Source organism: Megascapheus bottae, chromosome 3 (assembly GCF_031878675.1).
Source record: "Megascapheus bottae isolate mThoBot1 chromosome 3, mThoBot2.hap1, whole genome shotgun sequence".
NCBI classification, from domain to species: domain Eukaryota; kingdom Metazoa; phylum Chordata; class Mammalia; order Rodentia; family Geomyidae; genus Megascapheus; species Megascapheus bottae.
Window position 1 is genome coordinate 12,997,057 of NC_143511.1, and position 15,952 is coordinate 13,013,008.

Sequence of the window (15,952 nt, forward strand, 5' to 3'; positions counted from 1 at the left end):
GCTTAAGTCCCAGGACCACCATTGTCTGGCCCATTGCAATTTCCTTTCATTCCTATTGGGTTCCATTACAACAAGAGCAAATGCAAAGTGAAATAAAGTTAGCAACTGGCTCTTTAACACTGATTACCATCATTAGGAAAACTTGTGTATATGCTCATTCCGACTTAGAAGAGCTAAATTTTGCTGGGATAAAAGATGTTAAGTCATGGGGATGAAATTTTAGTATTCCTCATTGTTCCCAGATGTGTCAATCCATGTTCCACATTTTGAAATTTGTTGGGAGCCAGAGTGGAATCAAACTGTACCTTGACTTGCATCAGATGATGGCTATATTGTCTTATTGCTTTCTGGCCCTATTCTATGTAAATGACCTGAGAATTACCATATGAATGTAACACCTGGAGTTTCCCTGGGAGAGGAGGAGGGAAGAAGGGGGAGTGGAAAATAAACGCGGCAGTCTCGGCAGTCTTTGCCTGGACTGCGGACATCCCGGACCCGGTGTGTCTGTCTCTCTTCTTTTTCTTCCTAGTCCTTGTCCCCTATTTCAGGAACCCCAATCTGCGAACCCTGGTTTGCTGCCGGTTGGCCCCGGCAGAAATTGTATGGGTTTTGGATGTAGATTTTCCTGTGAACAGTTGTATGAAGTTTTAAGTACATAACGAGCATGGGTGATACTCTAGTGCCGTACTGAGTGAAGTCAAACTGGTGGAACTTGACGAGGACATATTTTTGACACTTTATTCTCTAACTCTTGAAAATTAAACATCAGGAAAGGCAACATATAATCCGGAATCAGCTAAAATATAAAAGGAGGTTAGTAAACACATAAAAATCTGAAATTTGTAAATGCAATGCTTTCCCCTTTTGTATACTTTAAATTTTTATTCTTTTTTTTCTCTTGGTCTATGTTTTACAAAATAATCTTATTTCAACTGTTTTTCTGTGAAATGCCCTCACATTCTTAAACAAAATATATGTTCACACTTAGTGCTATTTCAATGAACCTTATATAAACTATTTAAGTAATTGTACAAGGAGATTTCAATTCAACAAGTTGCATGCATCTTGATCAATGTCACCCTCCCAATATTCTTCCCATCTTTCCAAAAGCCATCCAAACTCTAAAGTTATATAATTCAATGTATTACATAATGCACATTGAATGTTATGACTGTAGTTTCCTTGCCCCTGCTCCCTTCATTCCTTTGCCCTCTACTTGTAGATTGTCTTATTTTAGTGTAATATTTTCACCAACTTTTATTTCAACCAAAAACACTTTTAAATCATCTACATCCTTATCTAGGAAAAATGTTCTTTACCCAGGAGACAATGACCAAGACAACAAAACAATGAACAATTGAAATCATTTGCTTTGTGTCAAGTATCTCAAGATTTCCTGTTATGCTCTATTGATGGGACTGAACTCAAACCTCAGATGAAGGATTAAAAATAATTTAAGAATCCTCACAATTTATCTCATTAATCAGTGACAGTTAAGTCCTCTTCCACATTTGACCCTGGCCCTATTCTTGACTTTGACCACTAGGCAAGTGGCACTATATGAGACTGTGTGCGTGTAAGAATCTAGACCTTCAGAAACTTTGTGGCTTCCCTTCACATTCTTAGAAGGCTGAGCCATGTGGAAAGAAGTCGAGCTGCTTTTCTAAGAAAATCAGCCAAGAACCAGTTCCAACTTTTAGACATGTCGCAAAGTCACGTCAGTTCAAGAAGCCCATAGGTACCTGCAGATCACTACAGCTTCATGGCCTACCCCAATGGAGCCTCTGTATTCTGCTGTGCTTTGTTCAGCTGAGCCTGGACAGAAAAATACCACCTCCATCTCCATTTAGAGATGTCTGAACTGGCCAACTTCAATTATGACTACCATAATATTTAGTTTAAGCCCTCGGGTGTTATATAGTTATATAGTCATAAATACAGATGTGCTACAAAATATCCCACATGCTTGGCTCCATTTATCAGTGTGATCCCGCTATTGTAGATAAAGGGAAAACAGAGGGGAAAACATCCCTAGGTAGCTCTGCATGCTGTGGTCACTGGATGAATGACTGAGATGAAGCAGAAACACTCGACTTTTGGGAAGAGACCAAAGCAGGCATGGTCTTTCCTTTTCCCTAGAAAAATTGGAAAACCTGTCTGGAGAATGGCTCTTCATTCTATACACGGTTACATCCTGATAATCTATCATAAAATAAAAGTATTTCAAGCTGAAATGTGTCTTCTTCAATGATCCTGCTGACCACCACAGCTTAAACAAATTCCCCACTTTGGCGTTCCTTACTTCCTCTTGTGGTCATGGGGGCTGCTGGGTGCTGTTGCTCACTGCCATTGTCCAATCTCCAGGGAGAGAATGTTACACAATATCACTATTTCAGAAGATCAAAACCCAAGATCTGAAGCATGATTTCTACACTGTATATATTGCTTTATAGCTTTGTTAAGGCCACATGAAATAACACTTGGCTGAGTTTTCTCTTTTTAACTGTTGAATTTTTTATTATCTTGAAGTAGTTATACAAGTTTTAATGCAACATATCAGTTTATAAGTTCAATGAATCTTAACCAGTGTCACTCCTGCCTTGATTATGCTTTCTTTGTATGGTTTCTGCAAAAGGAAAAATGTGCTCTGCCACGCTTCACCTAAAATCATACCAGCAGACAAAATCAGCAAGGACATAGTTAAATCCAATGATAATCCAGAAAATAATTGGGAAATCCCCAAGTGATCTTGTTTTCATTTGTAGTGAAAGTTCATGTATTCATTTAAAAATCTAAGTATAGCTCAACAGTGGTAGTCTTTAACAGTTCAGGGTAGAGAGAAACTTACACTTTTCTCACTATTAAAAAAAAGTCTAAGCAGGCCCTAGCAGCTCATGCCTGTAATCCTAGTTACTTAGGAGGCTGAGATCTGAGGATCACAATTAGAAGTCAACCCACACAGTCAATGTCTATAAAACTCTTATCTCCATTTAACTACTAGAAAATTGGAAGTGAAACTGTGGCTCAAGTGGCTATCTTGGAATATAAAAGCTCAGGAGCAGGGCCCTGAGTTTGAGACCCAGGACTTGTACCAATGCAAATATAACGTACTTATAACTTTCTTTCTTTCTTTCTTTCTTTCTTTCTTTCTTTCTTTCTTTCTTTCTTATTTTCTAATGTGGCTAGTAGAAAATATGGGATCACATGAAGGCCTCTCATTTTACTTCTATTGGAGAGCACTGAAGTGTAAGATAAACGCTGACTTACCAGGGTCTCAGGCAGACACTAAATAGAGCAGTAGATACATAACTAAAATCAACTTCTAAATGGATCCAAATTTCTAAAAGAATGTATAGAACAGAAGTTATTAGGATAATAAAGTATGTCAGTGTTCAATGGGAAAAATTGTCTTTCTTGGTGAAAGAATGATTATGAAAATCTATGTGCACAAACAAACTAAGAATGTCATGACAACAATGGAAGCTCTTTGTATCCACCCTAAACCCCTCTTCCTCCCTCCACCCCCTCCCCACCTGCCCCCTTCTTCCATAGGTAAATATCTTCCAGAAGCTTATGTCTATTACTCTTCTTTTCTATATTTTTTCAGTTTTCTTAAATGTGTATGTATCCCTCAACAGCATATTGTCATTTTTGCATGCATTGAACTTTACCTAAATAAAAGCACCTTGTAGATCTCTCTGGCAGATTGTTTCCCTCTTTTTTAAATTTCACATTTTATTTTTCTTTTGCATGCTGCTTCTTGTTTTTGTATTGGGAAGATTGATACAAGCTCTTCTTGCCTTCATGTATTTTTGACTAGCCTCAAACTCAGGATCCTTCTGCATAAGCCTTCCAAATGCTGAACTTATATTTATACACCACTATGCTTTCTTTTAATTGTATTTTTAACTATAGTAAAGTACATAAATTAGTACTATAATAAAACACATAAAATTGACCATTCCGACCATTCGTAAATACAATGTTCAGTAGTGCTAACTACTGTTGTATATTGCTTGCTTAACAACAGGAGGAAGCCAGGCATGGGTAGCTCAACACCTGAAATCCTAGCTACATAGGAGGATGAGATCTGAGTATCACAGCCCAGGTAAGAAAGTCTGTGAGACTCTTATTGCCAAATAACTACCAAAACTAAAAGTGGAGCAGTGTCTCAAAGTAGTAGAGCACTAGCCTTGAGCAAAGGAACTCAAGAACAGTGCTCAGCCCTCAGCTCAACTAACAATAAGAAAGAAAGAAAGAAAGAAAGAAAGAAAGAAAGAAAGAAAGAAAGAAAGAAAGAAAGAAAGAAAGAAAGGAAGGAAGGAAGGAAGGGGAGGATGGAGGGAGGGAGAGAGGGAGGGAGAGACAGGAAGGAAGAAGGGAAGGAAGGAAGGAAGGAAGGAAGAAAGGAATGAAGGAAAGGAAGAATGAGAGAGAGAGAAAGAAGGAAAATAGAACAGGAGATATTCTTAAACATGTGTCTTAGGTAATTTTCTGTTATGTGAACAAAATAGTGTATTTATACTTACTAAAATGGTGGCCAGACATGGTGGTATACACCTGTAATCCTAGCTATTCCAGGGAATGAGGCAGTATTGGGAGTTGAAGGACGGCCTGGATTATATTTGTAGAAGTATCTAAGACAAAGCAAAAGCTTCCACAACAATAAAACCAAGATATCTTTGATATATTTATATAATGATATTCATTCCCATGTTTTACATGACTCAGAATTGTCTGAAACATGATGTGATGAAGGGTTGTATATGTACATTCTTGTGGAGCAGATTTCTACTACTTTATTTTTGAACACAAAAACTTTGTTCTTGGACCGGGAGTTTGGCCTAGTGGTAGAGTGCCTGCCTAGCATGTACAAAGACCCAGGTTCAATTCCTTGGTACCACATACAGAGAAAAAGCCAGAAGTGGTGCAGTGGCTCAGGGTAGAACACTAGCCTTGAGGAAAGCCCAAGGACAGGGCTCAGGCCCTGAGTTCAAGCCCCCGACTGGCAAAAAAAACCCAACTTTGTTCTTACTGAAAAAAAAATCCTATCTTCCCTTGCTCCAGCACATGGAAACCACCATTCTATCTCTGAGTTCAATTGTTCCAGGTACATTTGTGGAATCAAGTATTTGTACATGTGTGTGGGGTGTGTGTGTAGTGGGGATGACTGCCTTATTATACTCAGCAAAATGCCTTTTAAATCCATTCACATTGTAGAATGGTTAAACTGTCCTTCCTTTTGAAAGCTTTTATTTCACTGAGAGTATATGTGCTTTTGCCTATTGTGACTTGTGCTACTGTGAATACAAGTATGTGTTGTTTCTTTCATTGTTGGTTGGAATCATATTTGCTGTTCCAAATCATGTTTAACGGATCTATTTATTACATCAGCACAGAAGTCTAGGCAAGCAAAAGACTTCGGTCCAGGGGCTTACACCTGTAAGGCTTACTCAGTTGGCTGTCATCAGGAGGATCGAAGTTCAAGGCAGAAAGTTCCTGAGACCTCTTTTCCAATCAATAGTTGGATACAATGGGAATGTGCCCTAACAATACCAACATTGGAAGGGGTTGTTTGCAACTGTCATGTTAGTTATTATGGGAAGCTTGAAATAGGAAGATGGATCCAAGTGCAAAAAGTTGGACCCTAGGACCAATGTAAAAAAGGGACTGGAGGTATGGCACAGCTGTAGAGTGCCTGTCTAATAAACACAAAGCCCTGAATTCAAAGCCAATATGAACAAAGGAAAAGAAAACAATTATTTACCATGCATCTTGTACTTTTAATGTGGACATAGAATGTTATTTATCAGTTAGAATGTACTTATGTATTCACTTAAATTGTTTAGAGGCCCTGATGTTTAAACTCAAGACCTCAAGTGCTCTACCACTTGAGCTATCTTCTCATTCCTTTTTTTTGCTTGCTAGTAAAGTTGGTTTGATCCCCAGCACCACTGAAACTGAAATTGAGTTTAAATTTTATCAAATTTAAAAATAAATAAAAATTTTAAAAAATGCAATATTTGAAAGCCCAAGTTTCTTCTTTCCTAGCCCACAAAGTCCAAACATATTTGTCTCCACACCAGGTCAGCTCTACCATGTCCTATTTCCCTGCCTGTGCCTCTATGCCTTCATTCCCACTGGAATCAGAGCTCTTCTTGGTGGCCTTTGACCTCGGTAGACAGAATACCATTGCAAAATGGTGATGAAAATGGATAATGTCAATCTCCGAGTTCCTGTGAGAGTTAGGAGAGCTGCTATCTGTTTCCAAGACAGCCAGTTCTCCAGAAGAGTTCTGAAACTCTTCAAAATTGTCCACTCTGAAACACATTCAAAACTGATTACTAATATAGTGGTGCTGAGGAAGACGCCTTTCAATGATATTCAGTTGCTATAGAGTTATTCATAGGTTGGTTATCATAAGAATGGGGCTATAAAAGAAGCCCATTCCTTTTTGTTCTCCTCTACATGGACTTCTTTGCCCATCTAATTCCTACTACAATGGGGATACCTAAACATGTTTAAAACTATAGTTTTAGCTCAATGACAAGTTTACGCTTCTTACCAGTTGATTTTAGTTACACAGTTGTTTTGTTTTGTATTGTTTTTCATTATTTCCTTGCTGGGCACTGGTGGCTCACACCTGTATTCCTAGCTACTTAGGAAGCTGGGATCTAAAGATGGAGGTTCAAAGCCAGCTTAGACAGGGAAAAGTCTGTGGGACTCATCTCCAATTAACCACCAGAAACTGGAAGTGGCACTATGGCTCAAAATGATAAAGTGCTTGAGCAAAAATTGCTCAGGGACAGTACCAGGCCCTGAGTTCAAGTCCCACAACTGACCAAAATATTTCTTTGCTTTCTCTGTCTTATCTCTTTCCCCTAATCCTCATGCAAAATAACTCAAGAATGCCTTTACAACTCAGGGTAAAGACTTTGGGCTCTTCTCCTTATCTCACTTTCAATGGAGGGACAAAATTATTGGGGAGAAAGCTCCAGTGATATAGCTCCAGCTATACCATCATCAAGTCCAAAGTTATGCCTCAGCACATACATCCAGAAGCCAGTGGGGCTTGGCTTTTTGCTTAAAACCCATGTTTCCTGGGTACCAGTGGCTCTCACCCTATAATCCTAATTACTAGTAGGCTGAGACCTAACAACTGAAGTTTAGAGTCAGGCCAATGAGACAAATCCATGAGATTCTTTTCGGTCCTAAATAGGACTCAAACTCAATACCTTATGCTTTTGCTCATAGACTAGCACTCTACCAACTGAGCCATACCTCCAACCCCAAAGCATGAGATTCTTATCTCTGACCATCAAAAACCTTAAACTAAGCCAGGTGCTGGCAATTCATCCTTGTAATCTAGCTACTCAGAATGCTGAGATCTGAGGACTGCAGTTCAAAGCCAGCCCTGGCAGGAAAGTCCATGAGACTCTGATTTCCAATTAACCACCAAAAGCCAGAAGTAGATCTGTGGCTCAAGTGGTAGAGCATTAGACTTGAGCAAAAAAAGCTCAGGGACAGTGCCCTGGTTCTGAGTTCAAGCCCTAGGATTGGCCCCAAAGAAAAAAAGAACAAACTGGACATGTGGCTCAAGTAATAAAGTGTGAGAGAAAAGCCAAATGAGACTCTAAGTCCCAGTATTGGCATAAATACACACAAAAACATTATCCTTACTCCACCTAATCCTTATCTCCTAAGCTAGAAATTATTTTTGTTTGGATAGAAACTCATATAGTCCTCTTTTTCCCTGCAAAAATTAGTAAATGTTTATTTCTTTTGTCCAGAAACCTTGCTCTCATTTGGAAATTGGCATTTAGTTCATGCATCTGAATTTGCAGTTGAGTCATTATGTTATGTTATGGCATGAGGGACTCACCAGATGGGGCTGTTGAGAGTCAAAGAGCCAAAATCAAATAAACCAAATAAAAGTCAAATAAATCTCTTCCTTATAAAAATAGGGCTGGGCAAAGCGGCCGGTACTTCTCTGAAACACAGCAGGGTACTGAAGGGCAGACCAGCAGGGGCCAAACTCACACTCAGAGAGCCAGGAAGGCATGGCTCCACCCTTGGAACCCAAGTTCTTAGCTGGGCCCTGCCCCTGGGTACAGGGTAGCCAAACGAGCCATCCACCAGGCTAGCTGAGACCAAAGTGCGCAACTCCATCCTACCGCCCACTCTGGGGCCACTGGATGGGCTGAGAGCTAGCTGTGCAGTGGCACACAGCCTGGGAAAGGGCCAAACACCTGTAAAAGCTACAAACTCTGACCCAGTCAGCAGCAGAACTAATTTGGCTGAGAATCACACATATACACAGATTCCCAGAACCACCAGTCCCAAACCAAGTAAAAGACCGCCACCTACTGATCACAGAGTAAACCTACAACAACAGTCTTAAATGCAGCAGAAATCGCAGAGGCAAATCACAAATTATATAAATAATCAAAGTCACACACAAAACCCAAAAGGAAACAAGAGTGAAGGGATGAGAGAAATGTCATCAGAATTACAAAAACAATTCCAGGAACGTAAGCAGGTAAATTACCAAGGAGCTCCTTGAAGTCAAAAGAGAAATACAAAAAACAGTATACATCCCTTGAAGAAAAGATTAATACCCTCACAGCAGACATGATCAGCTCAGTGTCCACAATGCAAACAAAAATGGAAGCATTAAGCAGCAGATTGACTGAGATGGAAAATAGGACATCAGGAACGGAAGATAAAACACAAGAGCTGGAACACAGAATCATCAACCTGGAGAAATAAGTCAGAATTCACCAAAGAGAACTCGAGGACCTGGCAGACACAGCCAAGAAATGTAACCTTCGTATAATAGAGATGGAAGAAGGGGAGCAGTTTTTTGTTTGTTTGTTTTGCCAGTCCTGGGCTTGGGCTCAGGGCTTGAGCACTGTTCTTGGACTTTCTCAAGGCTAGCACTCTACCACTTCAGCCTTAGCACCACTTCCAGCTTTTTTGCTATGTATGTGGTACCAAGGAATCGAACTCGGGTCTTCGTGCATGCTAGGCAAGCACTCTACCACTAGGCCAAACTCCCAGCCTGGGGAGCAGTTTTTGTTTTTTTTTTTGGTTTTTGGTTTTTGCCAGTCCTAGGCTTAAGCTCAGGGCCTGAGCACTGTCCTTGGATTTTTCTCAAGGCTAGAGCTCTACCACTTGAGCCTCAGCACCACTTCCGGCTTTTTGTAAGTATGTGGTACCAAGGAATCGAACCCGGATCTTTGTGCGAGCTAGGCAAGCACTCTACCACTAGGCCAAACTCCCGGCCAAGGGAGCAGTGTTTTAATAAAGGAATGCAACCCTATTCACCAAAATCTTAGCAGAGAACTTTCCCAACCTCAAAAGGGAAAATACATTATTGAAGGCTTCAGAACTCCAATCAGGCAAGATCCTAGAAGGAACTGTCTAGACACATCATAGTAAAGACATTAGACTCGAATACTAAGCAGCTGATCTTAAATGCCACAAAAACAAAAAGAGCTATACTATAATGGGAAAAATTAGAATAACTGCAGACCACTCCACGCAAACACTAAATGCAAGAAAAGCTTGGAAAAAAATCATTCATGCACGGAAGACCAATAACTGCCAACGCAGACTGATAAATCCAGTGAAACTAGCATTTACATTTGAAGGAGAAACAAGAATCTTTCATTCCAAAGAGAAGCTATATGAATACATGCACATTAAACCAGCATTACAAAAAATATTAATTAATCAAGAACAAATCACAGAATGGCAAGAACCCCAATCAAGAAGCGATCACCTATAAATCACTAAACACAAAAAGGGAAAAAAAGAGAAAAAAACTCAGAAGTAAAAATAAATAATGACAAAGGACACTAACCGCTTCTCCATAATTTCCCTAAATATGAACAAGCTGAACAATCCAATCAAAAGACACAGAACTGAAGACTGGATTAAGAAACAAGACCCACCCATATGTTGCCTCCAAGAGACACACCTCACTGCCAAAGACAGAAGCAAATTCCAAGACAGAGGATGGAAAAGAATTTTCCAATCCAATGCACCGGGCAAAAAAGCAGGAGTAGCAATCTTAATCTCTGACAAAATTAACTTCTCAGTAAAATCAGTACATAAAGACAAACATGGCCACTACATATTAGTAAAGGGTACAATCCATACCCACAATATTACAGTTATAAACATTTACTCCCCCAACGCGGGAGCACCCAAATTCGTCAAGCAAACTCTCTTAGAATTGCAGAACAAAATAGACTCAAACACAATCATAGTGTGAGACTTCAATACGCCACTCTCACCAAATGACAGGTCAGCTCAACAAAAGATAAGCAAAGACACCATCAACTCAAACGACACCATAGCCCAACTGGGCTTAACAAATATATACAGTCTTCCATCCAATGGTGAAACTTTATACATTTTTCTCAGCAGCACATGGAACATACTCCAAAATAGATCATATAATAGTTCATACAGAAAACTTAAGCAGATACAAGAGGCCTGATATAATCCCATGCATTGTATCTGATCGCAGTGGAGTCAGACTAATTCTGAACAACACAGTAAAAGGTTAAAAAAAACATTCAAACACTTGGAAGCTGAAAAACACACTTCTGAATAACTCCTGGGTTACAGAGCAAAACAAAGAGGAAATTCAAAACTTTCTTGAATGTAATGACAATCAAGATACCTCACAAAGGAACTTAAGGGACACAGCAAAGGCAGTTCTAAGGGGCAAATTTATCACACTAGGAGCCCATATTAAAAAGACAGAAGAAGAACATGTAAATAACCTAAAGAAGACATTGAAGCACATAGAGGAGCAAGAAAAAGTTAATTCTAAAACAACTAGAAGGACAGAAATAACAAAAATAAAATCAGAAATATCAAAGATTGAACTAAGATCCACTACACATAAAATTAATAAATCAAAAAATTGGTTCTTCAAAACAGTCAACAAAATTGATAGACCCCTGGCAAGATTAATTTTTTAAAAAATGAGAGGGGAGACTCAAATAAACAAGATTAAAGACACCACGGGAACAATCATGACAGATATCCAAGAAATTCAGTCCATTATGAATAAGTAATCCAAGGGTCTATGTTCAAAGAAACAAGAAAATCTAGTAGAAATGGATGATTTCTTAAATATAGTCTACCCACACTGAACAATGAAGAGTAAGCAAATTGAACAAACCAATTTCATACGATGAAATAGTAGAAGCAATCAGGGAAATGCCAACCAAAAAGAGCCGAGATCCAGATGGTTTCACTGCAGAATTCTACAAGACTTTTAAGGATGAAGTAATACCTATACTCTTGAAACTCTTCCGAGATATACAAGCAGAAGGAGCAATACTAAACTCATTTTATGAAGCTAATATTACTCTCATCCCCAAACCAGGGAAAGACCCAACAAAAAAAAAGAAAACTGCAGGCCTATGTCTCTAATGAACACAGATGCAAAACTCCTCAATAAAATATTAGCCAACAGAATCCAGAAACAAATTTAAAAAATTATACACTACAATCAAGTAGGCTTCATCCCACAGATGCAAGGCTGGTTTAACATTCGCAAATCAATGAATGCAATACATCATATCAATAGAGCTAAGGATAACAAACATATGATAATTTCTCTAGACACAGAGAAGGCATTTGACAAAATACAACATCCATGTTGAAAGCACTAGAAAAAATAGGAATAAGAGGTACATTCCTTAAAATAATTAAAGCCATATATAAAAAACCTACAGCCAGTATTATACTAAATGGTGAAATACTGAAACCATTTACCTTAAAATCAGGAACTAGACAGGGATGCCCACTCTCTCCACTTCTCTTCAATCTAGTGCTGGAACACTTAGCCAGAGCAATAAGGCAAGAGAAGGACATCAAAGGGATCCACATAGAAGAAATTAAACTATCCCTATTCGCAGATGACATGATCCTCTACCTGAGTAACCCAATAAGCTCCACTCCCGAACTCGTAGAATTAATAAACCACTTTAGCAAAGTTGCAAAATACAAAATTAACCTGCGAAAGTCAGTACCTTCTTATACGCCAACAATAAGCAAACAGAAGGCCAGATCAAGAAAATGATCACATTTGCAATAGCCCCCAAAAGAATGAAATACTTAGGAATTAACTTAACCAAAGATGTAAAGGAATTATTTAATGAAAACTATAAAAGCCTAACAAAAGCAATTAAAGAGGACACTAGGAAATGGAAAGACATCCCAAGTTCATGGGTAGGGAGAACCAATATAGTGAAAATGGCCATACTGCCAAAATTGATATACAAATTCAATGCAATCCCTATCTAAATCCCAAAGACATTCTTTACCGAAATAGAAGATATAATCTAAAGGTTCAGATGGAACAAGAAGAGACCTAGAATAGCCAAAACAATTCTAGGCAAAAAGATCAATGCAGGTGATATTACAATACCAGACTTCAAACTCTACTATAGAGCCAAAATAATCAAAACAGCAGGGTATTGGCACAAAAGTAGACCAGAAGATCAATGGAACAGAATAGAAGATCCAGAAATAGAACCACATACCTATAGTCAACTTGTATTTGACAAAGGAGCCAACGATATACAGTGGAACAAGCACAGCCTATTCAATTATTGGTGCTGGAAAAACTAAGCAGCCACATGTAGAAAACTAAAAATTGACCCTAGCCTTTCACCATGCACAAGCATTAACTCAAAATGGATCAAAGACTTCAATGTCAGGCCGGAAACCATGAAACTGTTACATGATAGAGTAGGAGAGACACTGGAACTCATAGGCACAGGCAAAAAATTGCTGAACAGAATCCTAGGGTCACAACAGATTGGAGAGAAACTCAATAAATGGGACTACTAAAAATAAAAAGTTTCTACACAGATAAAAGTATAGCCACTAAAGTAGGGAGACAGCCAACCAACTGGGAAAAGATATTTACCAATAATACATCAGACAAATGCTTAATATCCAGTATCTACAGGGAACTGAAGAAACTAATCCCTCTCCCCCAAACCCAACAAACCAGTCACTAAATGGGCAAGGGAACTAAAGAGAGACTTATCAAAAGAAGAAGTTAAAATGGCAGAAAAGCATATGAGAAAATGCTCATCATCCATGGTCATAAAGGAAATGCAAATAAAAACAACCCTAAGATACCACGTCACCCCAACAAGAATGGCCAAGCTTTTGAACTCAGACAATGACAGATGCTGACGGGGTTGTGGAGAAAAAGGAACCCTACTGTGTTGCTGGTGGGATTGTAAGCTAGTTCAGACACTCTGGAAAGCAGGGTGGAGGTTTCTTAAAGAACTGAAAATTGACCTTCCCTACGATCCCTCCATACCACTTCTGGTCATCTACCCTGAATATCATAACCCAAGAGATGATAAGGACACCTCCTCAGCCATGTTCATCTCTGCTGTATTCACAATAGCCACAATGGAAACAACCCAAATGCACCACTACAGATGAATGGACAGAAAAAATGTGATATATATATATATATACATACATACAATGGAATTCTACATAGCCAACAGACAAGATAAAATAATGGCAATCGCAGGAAAGTGGATGAATCTAGTGTGAATCATGTTGAGTGAGACAAGTCAAGACCAAAGAAGCAAAAGGCGCATGGTATCCTTAATATGTGGCTATTGGATCCAAACAGTACAAGAGCGAGGACTCAATATTTGTGTACCCAATGCTATGGACATGGTATTGGAAATATAAACATAATTACATAGGCATAAAAATTTATGACTCTATAGACATAATGTTTTATTATATAGATTAATATGCATCTATGATATACAAACCCTCAGCCTAATTTTAATTATGTTCTAAAATTAAGTGCCAGTGATTATATAGAGAGATTCCCTTCTTGAATACTTGTTTGTTAAATACGTCATTTGAAATATGATGTAAAAATCAATGCTAATAAATTCTTTAATAAAAAACTAAAAAATATAGGGCTGGGATGTAGCTCAGTGGCAAAGCGCTTGCCTAGCAAGTGCAACATCCTAGGTTTGATCCCCAGTACCAAAAAAAGAAAAGACAAAAAAAATAAAGTTAAAAAAACAACAACAACAAAAATAACCTGTTTCAGGTATTTTGTTGTAGCAATAAAGACAGACTCAAGTTCCTTAGGAAAGAGCATTAGAAGGTGCATACCATAAAAAAAAAATGTAAAGGAATTGGAACCTAGTACAAGATCTGTGATTATAGTTTCCTTTTTGACTTTTTTTTAAGCAGTCCTGGGCTTGAGCTCAGGGCTTGAGCACTGTGCTTGTATTTTTCTCAAGGCTAGAACTCTACCACTTGAGCCTCAGCACCACTTCTGGCTTTTCCTAAGTATGCGGTACCAAGGAATCGAACTCAGGTCTTTGTGCATGCTAGGTAAGCACTCTACCACTAGGCCAAACTCCTGGCCCAGTAGTTTGCTTTTTGGAGGCAACAATACTTGGTCTATACAATGGAATCCTGAAACGAAGGACCTAGACCCCAAAGTTATAAACCATAGTAGTGATGCTACACTTTTTAGTAAGATTACTAAATCTGTTACAGATTTCTTTCATAATTCCTCTAACCCCAGCTCTATGCCCATGGATCTCCATACCTAACAATCTTTTCTTCTCCTACATCCTTTACCAACAAAGAAAAAGTAAACATCTGGAGTGAGGAGTTAGACCTCCATCTCATCCCCAGAGCATTGGTAATTAATCTGAATTGGCTTCTAGCCATGTGCGACAAACTGGCCAGGATTCACCAGCTGCAGCCTTATGTGCCAGCTCAATAGCAGTGTGCTTGTGTATGCTCCTGGGCAGCCTGAAAGATGTCAGTAGGGCTAGAATTCTAGCCAATAGCATTTCATGGGCTGGGGTTGGAGGTGTGGCTCAGCTGGTAGAGCACCGGCCAATGAACAAAGCATCAGGTACAGAGTTTGATTTCCAGGCTCAGAACAAAAGAAAGAAAAGAATTACGTGGACCTGGAAGTGTTGCTCAATGGCAGAGCACCTGCATAGAGACCTGTGTTCAATTTCTAGCACTGGAAGATATAGATAGATAGATAGATAGATAGATAGATAGATAGATAGATAGATAGATAGATAAATGGAAACCTGTCTTCACTTAATATAGGAATTCCAAGATTTCCTGGGCAGTCTATAGGTACTGTACCCGCTTAGGGACCTGGTGGTAGATAGACTGTGACCTAATTAGAGCCTTTAGGACTGACTGGAGTGGGGAGAAGTAATTCCTGTTAGTTTTAGATAGATTCTAATTTGGCCTATTGCCTCTTTTCACTATTCAGTTTTGGTTCCTGTGCTCTGGTTCCAATAAAGGGAAGATAAAATCTATCATCCTTTTATTTCCTCCCTTTAGATTCTCAGGTCTCTGTACTCACCAGAGGGGAACCTGTGGATATGGAGGAGAAAGGGGCACAAAGCATGGGGGGTGGGGAGGTACAGAGGAAAGGGCCAGGTGTCCATTTGGAACTGGCAGAGTTGAAGGAGACACAAAAGTCTAAGGAGAGGGCTGGCTTGCCAAGGAGAAGTGTGGAGGTTTAGTTGAAACCTGCTGAGTTCCATCTTTCTGTGGCTAGTCTTGTAAATTAAAGAGCCTTCCCACCTCTGTTAATAGAAATGATCTTAAATACTGTCATCTCCCAGCTTACAAACCCCTCATCTCCCTACTATCCACATTTCCCTGCTTCTCCCTGCCAGCCAGGCACAGATTGGCTTAATTTCCATGTTTTCATAATGTTCCATTTCTATATCTACAACTGAACTTACCAATTATCTTACAATTATCTGTTTATGGGGCTATATCTCTGTCAAGAACTTTGCAATCTGAAACCCATGGCCGAGTCGCATTTAATCAGACCTAGCCTTCAACCTGAAACATATTAGTGTTAAGCAAGTAGTAAGTGAGT